This window comes from Mirounga leonina, unplaced genomic scaffold (assembly GCF_011800145.1).
Source record: "Mirounga leonina isolate KUSES-001 unplaced genomic scaffold, KU_Mleo_1.0 Mir_173, whole genome shotgun sequence".
Classification (NCBI taxonomy): domain Eukaryota; kingdom Metazoa; phylum Chordata; class Mammalia; order Carnivora; family Phocidae; genus Mirounga; species Mirounga leonina.
This window is the reverse complement of record NW_023270447.1, coordinates 62,925,427-62,938,727: the sequence shown is the minus strand read 5'-3', so window position 1 is coordinate 62,938,727 and position 13,301 is coordinate 62,925,427. Positions and strand designations below refer to the sequence as shown.

General features: G+C 39.6%; 1 protein-coding gene across 4 annotated transcripts in view; it reads left to right on the top strand.

The window, feature by feature from the left end:
* NFYC (nuclear transcription factor Y subunit gamma) overlaps positions 1–13,301 on the top strand; it is a 65,578-nt gene that overhangs the window by 11,310 nt on the left and 40,967 nt on the right. The window contains exon 1 of one of the 4 annotated variants that reach the window (XM_035018881.1): positions 2,501–4,969. The exons of the other annotated variants lie outside the window; for them this stretch is intronic. The gene's annotated coding sequence lies outside the window, so the exon portion shown is untranslated. Of the gene's footprint in view, positions 1–2,500; positions 4,970–13,301 lie in introns of those variants that run through there. 4 annotated transcript variants of the gene reach the window in all.

Below are 13,301 nucleotides of genomic sequence, written 5' to 3'. Positions count from 1 at the left end.
ATGTGGAGAAAAAGGAACCTTTGTGTGCTGTTGGTGGGAATATAAATTGGTACAGCCACTGTGGAAAACAGTATGGAGATTCCTCAAAAAATTAAAAATAGAAATACCATATGATCCAGTAATTCTACTACTGGGCATCTACCCAAAGAAAATGAAAACACTGATTCAAAAAGATGTATGTACCCCTATGTTCATTGTAGCCTTGGCATTATTTACAATAGCCAAGATGTGGAAGCAACCTAAATGTCCATCAATAGACGAGTGGGTAGGAAGATGTGTGCGTGCGCGCGTGTGCGCGCGCGCACACACACATACACACAGTGGAATATTACATAGCCATATAAAAGAATGAGATTATGCCATTTGTGACAACATGGATGGACCTAGAGAATATTATGCTAAATGAAGTAACTCTAACTGAGAAAGACAAATACTGTATGATTTTAGTCATATGTGGAATCTAAAAAACAAAACAAATGAACAACAAAAAAGCATAATCAGACCTATAAATACAGAGAACATCCTGATGGTTGCCAAGGAGGGCATGGAATAGCTGAAATGGAGTGGGAGATACAGGCTTCCAGTTATGGAATGAGTAAACCACAGAAATGAAAGGCACAGCATAGGGAATATAGTCAATGATACTGGAATAGTGTTGTATGGTGACAGATGGTAGCTACACTTGTGGTGAGCATAACATAGAGAAGTTGAATCATTGTGTTACACACCTGAAACTAGTGTAATATTGTGAAAACTATACTCAAAAAATTCAAAAGGTAAAAAAAAAAAATTGGAAACACAAGTTACTAATATAAAACTGATTGAAGATTATGGTCCATTCAATGGACTATAACCCAATTATAAATGATATAGATATATATTTGATATGGAAAGTTAACATTTTTTAAGTGCAAAAGATTACAAAACAGTTTGTATAGTGTTATCTAATATTGGGAGACTAACTCAGCCTTGTTTCTCATTTACATAAGCAAAATACAGTGTTTGATTCTGAGTGGTTGCATTAAAGGAATTCATAAAAAAATACCCCATTCCCTTAACCTATCACAACATCAGTACAAAACTGGTATATATATCTCTCATCAGCTTAGTATGTAAGAAGTCATACAATGTATTTAATATTCAAATGAATATGGCTTTGTGTTCACATCACAACATATGAAAAGTTCATTTTTTTTAGAGGTTCTCTGATATTTCTTGGGGCTTCCAGGTTTACTTACTTCACTAAGTCCAAAGAAATCAGTTAGGGGTACCATCAGTAAAATGTTTGTTTAGGGCACTGAAGAGCCCAATATCTTTGCTGCTAATTATGCTTCTGATGTGATACAGTATAACCTCCAAGATTAGGTTATCTGGGGGACTGAGCAAGACTTTGTACTTGACAAGAATTGTCATGGTGGTTAGGGCCAACTTCTGCCATAACGCTGGTCCTTCAGTCATTCCTCAGGATGGCAGATCAGGAGCTGTTCTAGCATCACCTTTTTGTGTTCAGGATCTGGCTTTTGCTTCTTTGATTGGTTTTGAAGCTCTTGCTGCAGTGGACTAGTGTTCCTCCATGGCATTTGTCAGTTGGAGCTGAACAATGGCTGCCCCTTTAGATGGGACATGCACTCTCCAGTTGTCCTCAATCCCCACTACTCCTTGTTATTTCGTTGACACTATGGCTAAGGTTGTGTTTGAGATATACCTCTGTACTGAACACTGGGGATATATGTGGATATAAACAAAACACAGCCGCTGTCTTCAGGAAGCCCTCCTCTGGTAATAGAGACATGGTTGAAAGTAATTATAATGTGTGATAAGTGCTATAGTCAAGTGTATATTTAGATATTGAGTACCTACCACATGCTAGGTATTAATGCTGAGTGCTTTACCTTGTCATTTAAGCCTCAACATTCCCATGGGTTGGTGTTATTTTCTTCCATTTTATACATGAAGGGAGCTCAGAGATGGTTAAGTAACTTGGCCAGGGTCATAGAATTTTCTGACCAAGAGCATCAGTTCCCACTTTGCCTACTTTGAGAGTATTTAAGCTTGAACCACTTAATCAGAGGCCTTCGATTTGCCTCATAGTGATCTGGGTGTTTTTTAGGGCAGACGACGCAGTTGTCTGGTTTGGAGGGCTGCTGAGATCCAGGACCAGGGAAGAATGTGAGTTGGAATCCCAGAGATCCCATGAGGCTCTTAGTCCACAGTGTAGGCTAGAGAGGAGAAAGCAATAGTAAGTAAATGGGTCAGGCTGCCAGATGGAAATTCTAGGATAACTTCAGTTCTCTTCCCACTTGTAGCTTGAATTATAGTAAGGTGGCTGTTGATGAGAAATAGGGGTTGAGGGGCGCCTGGGTGGCTCAGTTGGTTAAGTGTCTGATTCTTGGTTTCAGCTCAGGTCGTGTCCTCAGGGTTGTGAGATAGAGCCCCAAGTAGGGCTCCGTGCTCAGTGCAGAGTCTGCTTAAGTTTCTCTCTCCCTCTCCTCCTTCCCCATGCTGTCTCCCTCTCTCTCTCAAATAAATAAATCTTTAAAAAAGGAAAAGAAATAGGGGTTGAAGTGGTTTTCTGGCAAACTTTCCAAGAACTAGTAAAAACTACACCAAAGACCTTCACAGAGTATTAAGGGACATGTTTGGTTTAATCGGGTACATCAAACACAGAGTCAAGGATGGGCATTTGGGACAAGAACCAAATTTCAGCCTGGATTGGTGGTAAAAGGCATGGGGGAGATTTTTTGTAGCAGCTGGTAGTCCTCCCACACTGCCTTTTATGGCTCAGGAGTTGCTTTCTGCAGGGTTGCAGGGTATGCTGGAGATAGAAGAGAGACAGTCCCTTCTAGTAGCTTTAGGGCTTTAAGGAAAGGGTGCTATTTTGTCACATACTTAGCTAGGTCTCCAACCAAGAGATCAAGCTCAACATCAGTCAGATTTCTGATTTTTAAATTAATGAAGTTGGGTGTAATAGTTTATGCTACCTCTACATATATGTGACCCCTAAGAATTTCCTTGGCTGTGCCCTGAGGTGCCCCATGTCTCGGTATCAGCATTGTGGTACAATAGAAAGAATAGCACCTTAGGTGGGACCTGAGTTTGCATCCTCAGTGTATGGTTAGGAGCCACTTGTCAAAGTTCTCCTTCACTCTTTCTCACATATAAAAGCGGATAGTGAGGATTAGAGGGGGAAAGTCTGTAACATACCTAGCATAGAACCTGGCACTAATCATGATGAAATTAATTCATTTCAATGTGAGAAATGAGTAGAATGTGTATAGAGAAGTTAGTATGGCAAAGCGATTAGAAGGACCACCTTGCTTCTGTTTCAGGGCGCTACCAAATCCCTGCATATGCCCATGATGACTTTGCATGTAGGGTCAGCCGAGGTATTTCTAGAGAAGGTCTCCTTCCCCTGGCAAAACAGTTGTGTTGTTTAGTCCTGGAATACTTGGTTTCAAGGGAGGAAGCAGATCTAAGGAGACTGTTAAAGGCCTTTGGTAATAGTGCGATGTTTCTATTTGAATATTCTGTAAAAAGAAAAGAAAAAAGACATGTTAATTCATTTTCACCATATTAGGAGGCTCCTCTTTAAAACCTCAACAGTTGGGCCCAAAATCCATAAGCAAATCTTTGACCACCGCAGTAAACTTCAGCACCCCAGAATGTCTTCAGTAACTGCAGTACTTGCACTGTCTATCCTGAGATCATCCCTGTTACTTATTCTTGAAAATGTGGTAAAAAGTTTATTGTCTGTGATATCAACACTGTAATATTAAAAGCTAATCATTTTTTATGACCATCCTAAATAATAAATCCATCAAACTGTAATGAGCTTTAAACAATAGTCATTGGTGTTCTATCTCTGCCAGTTCCCCCCCCCCATCATTGTATTTCCCTCTCGGGTTCCTGGTAGACCTTTTGGAAATGCCACCATCTCTGTCACTACCTTCTTATATTACTCCAGAATTTTCCTATTTAGATTAGTTTGTGTTTCAAACTAGTACTAATAACGTGCTTTCAAAATTACCAGGGACATAATGACAGATGCCTTTTTAGAAATCCTACAAGCTATTGTATGGCCATTGTTATCACTCTTTGTTACTGTAAAGAGGTCACATTTTCTTTGGAGCTGTTGGATGAGCCCACCCGGTTTGCTTTTTCTTCTGTTAATGCTTGAGAAAACTGGATAGTTAAGTCACAACTTTCCGATCTTAGGCACATTGCTTCTCTGGTTTACTGCCATAGGATACTGTAGCAATATCTTACAGACATCTTTGATGGCCAATCAGAAGCAGTTAAGTTACCTTAAATTTTTTAAGTGGAACTCTGACAGCCAATAAGAAATCCTTTGGGTGGGAACTGTAACAACCCTTTCGTGTGATTTTAAGAACATTGTAAATTTGCAGTTTCCTCTGTTTTGGAAACACAAGAGGCCCTAGTGCGTCTGCTGTGTGCATTTGCCAGGCATTTCCAAGCCTTAAGTTCCCTGTAATTTGAAGTCTGAATCTGACCCCTGTTCTGCTTCTCAAGGTAACTTTAAAACAGGAAGTGTACAAAGGAGGTAACTGATGACGTGAACAGCCAATCATGGCTTTGTGTTCTTAGCTGATAAAGGAGCTCAGCCAATGGGACCACTCTGGAGGCAAGGTTTGGTGTCAAATAGCATGCTAGATTGAATGCCTTTGACTGTTAAAGTGGAAGGAGGCTGCAGGGCTTCATTGGAGCCTCGGAGTTTTTCACTGAGGCAGGGGTCAGCTGAAAGACAAAGAAAAATGGCGAATAGTTTGCTGGGGGGTGGGGGGACAGCTGTTCGGGTTTTCACTGGAGTGGACATTCCAGACTCAGGTTTCTGCATCTCCTGCTGCCTTTTGTTTCCTCCGTCCTTTTGGGGGGGAGGGCTAGGAGTGACTTAAATTCTCCCTGTCCGTGGAGATATAAATAACTACATGTAAAATTAATGCAGTTCCCGGTAAGTTTAATTCTTTGTTTTGTGTTAAAATGGTAGAAACTGTTTAGCTTCAGAGAGTGTAGACAAGTTGCACTGTTTCAGAAAATGGCCACTTTACATTCCATGCATACCTTTTGGTGCACCTAGAATACCTTGGCTCTGTTTAGATTTTGCATGCCCTTCACCTAGAATTTCTTTTCCTAGTTGAGTATTGACAAGATCAGGTACATGAAGAAAGGCTAATCATTTTTCAGGGACACACAGAAGCAAAGCACTTTCTCTTTGCATTGGGTAAACTTAACTGTTTTCCAAATAATTTTCCTTTGTTCAAGTGCACTGAAGCTTTCCTACAGAATAAGCTGAGTTGTTGTAAGACTTCTGTTTCCATGCACTTTGTTGACATCTGTGTTTTCAGAGGTGGAAGCAACACCATTGATGTTCTAAATTTGTGTGAAAATACGGTTTGCATGGATGCAGGTTCTAATGGTGAAGGCCCACATGCCTATGTGAAATTCTCCCGTAACTTTCTTGATTTACCTGTCTGCTTCTATTCTAATACGTACCAGTAATTAAGTAACAGTCTTTGTTTTAAAATACACATTCTAGTTTAGAATGTTGGTGAGAAACATACTTTTCCACTATATTGGCAGTGAAAAGAGCAAATCTTTTTCTACCAGTTTCACACATTTTGTCAGGCATTGGTTTAGTTCTTTAAAAATGTGAGCAAAGTGCTTTTCATTTTTCTGTATGAAATATTTTGAATCCTAATTTACCTGCATTTTGTGAATAGGAAAGTTAAGAGTACAGGCACCCTATCTTTTGCCCTTGATAATATTTTCCCCTCTTTTAGGGATACAAAGCTAATGCTGGTTGCTAATCAGTAACCAGCCAGGTTTTGTGAATAGTGAACTCTTCTGTCCCATGTACTAATATCTATAATACACTTGATTTTAAAAAGCAATTCTTTGTTTTCTTCTTATTTGAAAATATGGAATGAAGGTCATTGGAACATTTCTGCAGCAGACTCAGCGTGGAGCAGTGAGCCAGCAGTACTCAGTCTCTGGGTAGGGAAAAGGAGCAGGCCTTAGTAGAGGAGAAGTTTGGAGGGTGTTGATTGCCTTCCCCTGGCTTCCCCTTGTGTAAAGGATTTACCAGAGAGGATCCATAGGGGTTTAGATTTGGGGCTCTTCAAATGAGTGGTGTAGCAGTCAAAGTTCCTCGATGCAGGCCTCTGTCGTTGCTCGCAAAAGTGACCTTGAAAAACTGCTGAGGAGTTGAAAGATGGAAGGACAAAGTTTGTTTATACAGATTTAGACTGAAAAGCTCTATTTAAGATGAAAAGAGACTGTACTTCTGATGTTCAAGTCGAGTGGTTAGTAGGAATATGTTATAGATTCAGATTAGGAGTTTTCAAGCAGTAAGACAATAGGGCTGCATTCATTCTCTCTCCCACTCTTCTCTGTTCCTTCCCCCAGCAAAAAAATTCTAAATCCTTTGGTATGATAGTTGAGTGAACTGCCTAACAGATTCAGAATTCCTTGCACGCTACCTTGTCTTCTGTGTAATCTAGAGGGTTCTTAGTGAAGAATGGCATTTCAAGAGTTCAAAGCAGTTATGTTTGTAAAACTTCTTTGAGGGAATTGGAATGCTTATGGTAAGAAAACTGTCATTCTGGGAAGTTAAATCATAAGAGAAAGGAGTATGTGTTAAGGATTACACTTTAACAGATAATTTAAATTTATTTTTTATAAGTCATTGATTTATATGTTCTCAGTTGCTCCATGTTTTATGTACGATTTAAAAAACAGATGTAGATACCGAATGACTCTTTTAGCCTGGGAGAAGGCCTGGAGCAGGGAAGGCAGAAAGGTAAGTGGGGCACAGTATGAGGCCTTGATTAAAACTCTTTGAGAACTTTGTGGATTTCGCTACTTGGAAAGATCTCTAGCCATTGCCTCTGGCTTGGGTTCTTAACCTTTTCAGAGTCATGGACTCTGAGAATCTGACCCACTACCTGGAAAAATGCACATAGGCATGCCTATGCAGAACCCCTGGTGACTAAGATATCTTCCAGTATATGCCGAATGGTGTTTATATGATCTCCTTATTTAACACATTAGCCAGATAAATGTTTTCCAGAAAAATGAAGAAAACTCTGCTTCCATAAGGAGCATAGGACCTTCCACAGCTAACTAGAACTTAGACTAGGGGTGGGTGTGTGTGGGTGGGGATGACTTAGATGGGGTCTTAGATTTGGGCATTTATTTATACTCTGATTACAGTATTTGAGGCAGCATGGTGTGGTAGCAAAAGCAGGCCATTTAAAGTCAGGAGACCTGTGTTCAGGTTCCATTCAGCTATCACCAGCTTTGTGAGCTTGGGCAAGTCAGCCATTTAGTGTCAGCTTCCTCACATGTAAAAATGGGACCTAAAAATAGCACCTTCCTATTTAGTGGTGAGTCTCAAATGAGATCATGTAGTCAAAGTGCTTTGCAAATTGTGAATTGCTACATAAATATTAGTTGCTATTAATCCAGACTATTGGGGGGGTAGGGGTTAAATACGAAGATAGGTGGCGCATCAAAGAAAAGAAATGCCAGTATTTTAATATGTTTACCAAGGAGTTTCCTTAAACCTGACACATCTCTTTTTAAACATGGTTCCACATGCCTTCACATGCATATTCTCGTTTGTGCTGACATGACCCTATGTAATTCATTTGTTGAGACCATCAAACCTTCCCTTACCAGGATGCCTATGATGAAAGAATTTTAACCCCTTTGTCAAAAATTAAGAGTGTCTAAGAATAAGATGAAATGGGAATGCTGAGTTTTTAAAAACCCTTACTAGATTTAGGAGCCTCTCAGAATAAAAACTGGGAACCAGTTCTGATTGGGTACTGAGATTTGTGTTATAATGCAGGTAAGTTCTAATAGTTGCAGATGTTTACTAAGCAGAGGTTCATTTTTAGTTTGTGCAACAAATATTTATAAACTGGAGCCGTTTTTTTGTTTGCTTTGTGGTCATATTTTTTTGGTCAGTTTTCAAACTTGGGAGGTAGTTACAGTTTGCAGAGTAGTAGTAAGCAAGTAAATGTTGGGATAAAGAAAAAAATAATTGGTTGCATCAAAATATAAACACTAGCATGAATGCCACATAGCTGATACATATTGTGAGATACATTTCCAAGATAAATGGTGGAAACCCATGGGGATTTCTTACCCATTTTACATGCCTGGTGTCATCTATTTTTAGGACTTTTTTTTCTTCCCCTGGGGTGGGGGTGGATATTTTGTGATCTATTTGATTTCCTGTCCTATTAAGTCACTTCCTATCAGGCGTGGTCACTCAGCATTGATGTCTGTCTCCTTTCTATGCATTGAAGGAATCATTCACACAGAATAAGATTTGGCAAAATTGGAATTGGCCTCTCCACATAAAAGTCCGCTTCCTGGGATGTGTATGTTTGAAAACAGCAGTCATGGTCACTGTGAGCTTTTTGTTCCTAAAACAAGATGAGGTCTCCTTTTAGAGAAGGTATATACTTTCATGGAGGCTTCAGTAACCCCAAAAGTATTCTTAAAGCTAATCATTTATACATGGTCTTCACGAATGGAGTTATTTTGGTCTATTCTGGCCCCAATAATATATGCATACAGAGCTATTATACTCTTAAGTTCAGCTGATGGAAATCATCTAGGGATCTAGTCTACTTCCCTTCTTGTAAAGTGGGGAAGTTGAGGCCCAGAAAGGTTAGGTGCCCCAATCTTTCAGCTTTTTAATGGCTGGCCTATGCAAATTCAGAGATTCATCTCCTACTTAGTTCATTCCAGGTTTCTTTTATTCCTCTAGGTGGTTTTTACTTTTTATTTTTCATATTTCTCTTCCTTTTGGTACATCCATACAGGTTTGCTATTTGAACACAGAAGGAACAGAAAATGGGCCATGGAAGTGGTTCAGAAGTCTCCATGTGGAGTCTGTTGGTTAGAAAGTCTGCTGCAGCAGACTTACAGTCCCTTTTGGGATCTGAAGATTTCTTGCCTCAGCCAACTGGCTTATTTAGAAAGCAGAGAATCAGCTAGGAAGTTAATGGTGCCCACCTGGCTGAGGTGTCCCAGAGAGCTGGGTTACTTTTATATATTACAAGGAAGTAAACTAAGGTATACAAACACAACACCTGCATGCCAGTTGGGGTTTTGTTTTGTTTTGTTTTGTTTTTTGGTGGTGGTGGTTGTTAATACACCTCAAGAGCAAGCTAACTCCCAAACAAGTTCGGGCCTGGTTCTTCAAGTGAGTCCTTAAGCCAGCTGGTATTTCATAAACTCATTTTAAGCATTTGACAAGACTGAAATAGAAATCATTGTCTATATACTCCCTAAATAATATTTTAACTATGTTGACTTTAATCTTTACCACCAACAAAGTAGTTGTGTTTCTGCACGTGTGTGTTTGGTTTTGTTCTCATTTGCATATTCTCTGATAGACCATAAACTACTTGAACCTTTTAAAGTTTTTTTTTTTTGTAGTTGGATTTCTTTTTACCACCTTCATATATTTGAACTAAAGTTACAATTTACTGAAAGAGTGAGAGCTTGAATGATATGCATCTTATGTGATGTGTAGGTGCTGAGGTGTACTGTGTCTGAAAAGTAGCGTAGACCTAGCTGGATAGTATCTTCCTTGCGTCTGCATCTCCCAGAAGCTTCGTTTTCTTTTTAACCTCTTCTCTCTGCTGTCTCGTCAGTATTGGGCCCAGACCTTTAAAACTTGGTCACATTCTGTCTGTATTGTCACCCTTATCTTCCCGTCAAAGCCACACCTCACTGTTCAATACATGACCAAAAGTTTTCCTCTGTTTAGAATGTTTACTATAAGTTACAGCGCTGCACTCTGTAGTGAAAAAGGGCAGTTGAAGGATAAGAAATGAAGGTAAATTCCAGTGTAAAGGCAGAACTAAAGAAAAAAAGCCATGTAGTAAATGTTTAACTTTAAAGTGGCATAACATAGCTTGTGACCTTGTGTTCCTTAGTTCAAAGGAAGAAAAGAGACAAACCACAGCAAACAGCAATGCTGATTCACTTGGTTACCTTTTTTCTTGGAAGTACTATCATTTGGTCTGTCTTCATCATTTCATTTACATAGAAAACTAAAGCAAGACCTGCTTGATTGGAAATACCCAGATAAAATGAATTTTTCCTTTATCTTCCTAAGCTGTATAGTTCTTACCTAGGAGAAAATACTGAAGGTGGATGCTTTACATTTCCTTTTACTAATTCACCACACATACGCATGTCTTATGTGTGGAGACTTCAAAAATGTGTACAAATAAAATTTTACTCCAGGATCTAACGGGAGACAGAGGATATATATCAAGTATGTGAAACTGATACGGAAAGTACAACCAAAGGACACAGAATTCAGAGGAAGGGAGATCCTTACTTTTGACTTAGGAATGAAGGAAGGCAGAGTAGCTGGGCGTTAGACTCAGGGAGGTAGGGACAAGGGCACTTTAGGCACAGGGAAAGGAGGAGCAAGGTCATGATTCAAAAAGTGCAGCATGTGCTGAAGAGAGCAGTAAATGACCCAGTGTGCTTAGAGCATATAAGGAGATGAGTTAGGGACAGGAGGGAGTGCAAAAACAAAGAAGTCTGGAGAAGTAAGTTGGGGTCAGCTGTGACTGTCAGGTTAAGAAATTTGAACTGTCTCTGTTGACATAGGTGAACTGTTGAATGTTGAAGATTTTGGGTAATAGGTTGATGTGGCATTATCAGAGATGTGCTTTTATAAGATTTAGTAGCATCATTCTGTAGAGATAAGCAGAATTTGAGTAGAAGACACCAGAAACAGTGAACAATGCAGTGAGTTCACATACCAGGTTCACAACCCTTAATTGTTACGAGGGTGGAAAGGAAGAGCAATGCAAAGGACTTAGAACTGTACCTGGCACCCAGCATTAAACGCGTGTTAGCTATTATCATCATCATCATAGTCATTTTTGTTAACTATATGAAGATGATGAGGACCTGAACAGAGATAGTGACCATATGAAGAAAGGTCAGGAGATGGACACTGTTGGACACTGTTACTACAGATTCTAGAAGTTGATGAGAATTGAACAGAGTCCATGATGACTCTGAGGTTTTAAGCCTAGGTGACTGGAGGATAGAAACTGAAAAGTTAGAAGGAGCAGGTTTGGGGAAAGAAGATTTTGGACACATGGAGCTTGAGTTTGAATTCTGGGCAGCTTTCCAGTTGGAGATGTCCAGCTTGCAGGGCTGGAGAAAAGCAGAATTGGTAATGTATATTTGGAATTTAAGCTATAGAGATTATAGCTGAACCTGGGGAATAGATGGGAGGGAATCAAGGGAGAGAGAATGGACAGAAGGACCGGAAGAATGAAGCTTTGTGTCAAAATTGGAAACACAAAAAAAGTTGGACCCTTAAGTTGAGACATGTAGAAATGAACATGGTGGAGTCTTCTAGGTCAGTGTTTTTTGTTTTTTTTTTTTTTTTCTTTTTAAAGATTTTATTTATTTATTTGACAGACAGAGCACAAGCAGGGGGAGCGGCAGGCAGAGGCAGAGGGAGAAGCAGGCTTCCTGGCAAGCGGGGAGCCTGATGTGGGGCTTGATCCCAGGACTCTGGGATCATGACCTGAGCCGAAGGCCAGATGCTTAACCAACTGAGCCACGCAGGTGCCCCTAGGTCAGTGTTCTGTAAGCTTTTTTGATTGTGCACCCCTTTCATCTGAGTTGGAGCTCCCATGTAGAGTATTCTTTACTCTGAAGCTACTTACTCATTTTTTTGAATGTTAGTTTAGTTAAAACTGCAGAATATCTATAACTTCCCTAATTCAGGCCTACATAACAAAGTAAGGTATCACTGTTAGCCCACATTTTTCTCAGAATACTTAGAGCACCATGCATGATACATGATCTTGTGACAAGTTAAATGGAATGAGGGCATCGGTATCAGCCCATGGGTTGAGTATTCAGAAAACTAATATTAACATTTTCAGTGTGTGCCTTGATATGTAGAAGATTAGAAATACTGCCCTAAAATCTGGTAGCCTTCACTTGTTCTGAAAATGTACAAATATTTCCTTGAAATGTTACCTTGTAGTTCCTTGAAATTAGTTATATATGTTTCTTTATACGTGTGTATGTAAAGCTTTAAGCTTTCTTATTTAAGTTTTAAGTATATACACACACACACACCTCCATCCAGTGGAAAAGCTGGGGTTTTTTTTCTGAGTTGCATTGGGCTTAATCTTCACTGGTGTTAGCTTTATAAAGTCTCAAACGGCAGCCTCTGCATGAAGCAAAAATACACATGTAGGAATTTGACGGCATTTGCTTAGCAAGTAATATATAGCCACATGATCATGATAACATGGCTGAGCAGCATACAATATAAATTACCAGGAATAGGATAGCCTCATCTGTAGGATTTAGCAGAATTTTTAATATAAGGCATGTATATTTAGTTTCTAGACTAGGTATGTTGTAATTATCCTCAATCTAAAATAAAGGTAATAAACTTTTCACTAGAGAAGAGTGGTAAATTTCCAGCCACTCTACCTGATTGATTATTTATATCCTGAATTCCATGATTATTTCTCTCCTGGTAATTAATTAACTGGCCAAATACCCATGAAGCTACCCTTGAAGGTAGTTAAACAATGTAATAGTATGTAATGTTTATACGAAATAGTACTTTATAGTTAATGGAGTGATTTTATATTTATTCTCTCACTTAGTATTTATCTAAGGTAAGTAGGCAGAAGATTATTATCCCCATTTTGTGGGTGAGGAAATGAGAGGCAGAGCCTAGTGACATAAGCCCTGTGTTCTTTGCACTGCACCTTGTTACTGCCTGTGAAAAACAAGCTATAGCTATGTCTGTCTAATAGGACTAATTCTTCCTTCCGCCTCCCCTTTGCCTGTGTGTGCTGCTCTTCCCGAAAAAGGAGACACATACTTTTTTCCGCCCAGAGTTCACATATAATCTTACATGAAGTGACTAAGCAGGTTGATCATAAAAGGAGCAAATATATAGTCAAACTGAATTATATTTTAAGTTTTTTTGGTCAAACACGGCCATCTTTCTTTTCAGAATAAAGCATAGTAGGGGGCGCCTGGGTGGCTCAGTGTTTAAGCATCTGCCTTCGGCTCAGGTCATGATCCCAGGGTCCCGGGATTGAGCCCCGCATCAGGCTCCCTGCTCGGTGGGAGGCCTGCTTCTCCCTCTCCCACTCCCCCTGCTTGTGTTCCCTCTCTCACTATCTCTCTCTCTCTCTCTCTGTCAAAAAATAAAATCTTAAAAAAGAAAAGCATAGTAGAAATAGATAGGT